Source organism: Meleagris gallopavo, unplaced genomic scaffold (genome assembly GCF_000146605.3).
Source record: "Meleagris gallopavo isolate NT-WF06-2002-E0010 breed Aviagen turkey brand Nicholas breeding stock unplaced genomic scaffold, Turkey_5.1 ChrUn_random_7180001933626, whole genome shotgun sequence".
Taxonomy (NCBI): Eukaryota; Metazoa; Chordata; class Aves; order Galliformes; family Phasianidae; genus Meleagris; species Meleagris gallopavo.
Window position 1 is genome coordinate 2,263 of NW_011195654.1, and position 2,010 is coordinate 4,272.

The following is a 2,010-nucleotide window of genomic DNA, read 5'->3' on the forward strand; positions in this document are numbered from 1 at the left end:
ATTGATCCACGAGAGCAAACCCTGGATGTCCGTGATGTCCTTCGGCACATCCGAGCTGGTCACTGCTGCTGGGAAAAAAGAGCAAAAAAATCCCAAAGACTCAATGCCAGCTCTCCCGTACCATGGTCACAGTAAGGGATCTTGGGTGAACGCTGGGTTCCCATTATAAAACAGGACAGGAAAGGAAACTGTAAATCCCAGGGATTAACATCCCATGCAACACGCAATGAGAACAGTCCCAGGAAAGAACAGGCAGAAAGCCTAACTAGAAAGACAGTGCACCAAAGCCAGATGCCTGTTGTGTGTCTGTACCTCTCTTGGGTGCTGTGCCACACTCCGTGCTCCTCCCCTGGCTTTGCACATGGCTGCGCTTCAGAGGAAGGCCACTGGCATCAGCTTCTGACAGAAAGGAGACAAGGAAGACATGAAGAGCCTCTCTATGGAGGAAGATTTGAGCACTGCCAGCCACAAACTTCTGGTCTCCAAGAGCAGTTCTGTCCATTGGCCTTTCTGCTGCTACAGCCTTGCGCCACTTCTGCACTCAGCACAGAACTGCAGCGTCCTTTCCTCTCTCCTCCATCACACACAGCCCTGCGTGCAGCCCTGTTTAGAGGCGGTACCCACAGCACAGCTCACAAGAGCTTCTTACCTGCGGAGGCTTTCCGTTTCCCCCCTTTCAGATTCTGAATTCATATGCAAAGAATAAAACTGCCTTGTCGGAGGAAAAAAGAGAATATGCTGCTTGCTGGACATGAGAGGTCAGTCTATTATTGGCAAAGAAAGATTCGGATCAGGAAGAAGAGGAATCAGGAAAGAGAACTAATCAGTGGGATCCCCTAGAGAATCTACCCCCTCCATATGACCCCAGTGTAGTACAGGAGGCGGCAGGCACTTCCCCAGCTGAGCAAGAGAAAACTCATAGTCATTTCACAGGAAAGAGTGCGTGCTGGACTCAGAGAGAGTGAGAACAATGTAAGAGGGATATAAAAAACTTTCCTTTCCCTGACACTGACCACACTAACAGCTCCATGTACCCCCTACGGTAGGTCCGACTGGAACAGGGGCAAATAGGTTATGTAATCTCCCCACTCACTAGCAGAGAGGTCAGGAATTTTAAGAAGGAAATGAAATCCTTAATTAAGGACCCTATAGCAGTAGCAGAACAGTTGGAGCAATTTCTAGGTCCTAACCTGTACTCATGGATGGAATTCATGTCTATTACGGGTATACTGTTTACCGGAGAGGAAAGGGTTATGATCAGATGAGTTGCTATGCAAGAATGGGAAAAGAATAATCCCCCTGGATGCCTTGGGATGGTGCCAGCAGAGCAAAAATACCCAGTGGAAGACCCTAACTGGAACTATAATAATGCACAACATCAGCAAAACATGAAGGACTTGCGAGATATAATAATAGCTGGAATTAAGGAGGCAGTGCCTAAGTCCCAGAATCTCAGTAAGGCATTTGAGATTCAGCAGAATAAGGATGAATCCCCTAGTGATTTTCTAGAAAGGCTTAGAGACAGGATGAGAAAATACTCAGGAATGAATCCTGAGGATCCTGTAGCCCAAGGGCTCCTGAAGGTTAATTTTGTAACTAAGGCATGTCTGGATGTGCAGAAAAGGCTTCAGAAGATAGAAGGATGGAGTGAGAGGTCCCTGGAGGAGCTCTTACGAGAGGCTCAGAAAGTGTATGTTAGAAAGGGGGATGGGAAAGAAAAACAAAATGCTAAGTTAATGGTTTCCACGGTGGAACATGTAGTGAAACAAAGAATGGGTAATAGGGAAAAGAACACAGAAGGAGGGTCGGGCCCTGGAGGGAGGTGGAGAGAGGAAAGATCCTGAGGATATCGATTAAGGCCCCAGTCAGAGCAAAGTGAGAGGAAATGTTTTAAGTGTGGTAAGCCAGGACACATAAAGAAAAACTGCTCAGAGTGGAAGAGGGAGAAGTTACTAGCTGCTTTAAATTCTGAATAGGAGGGTCAGGGGCTCTCAAAAACTTGGTCCCACC

General features: G+C 47.3%; 1 long non-coding RNA gene across 2 annotated transcripts; it reads right to left on the reverse strand.

The window, feature by feature from the left end:
- On the reverse strand, positions 1-696 carry LOC109364885. Of its 2 annotated transcripts, none has more exons than XR_002110631.1 (3): positions 650-696; positions 313-399; positions 1-65 (listed from the first exon to the last, which is right to left on the reverse strand). It is a non-coding gene; the product is annotated as an uncharacterized LOC109364885 (long non-coding RNA). The 2 variants fall into 2 exon arrangements; XR_002110632.1 differs by having other exon boundaries at positions 1-68.
- Positions 697-2,010: the final 1,314 nt, after the last annotated feature.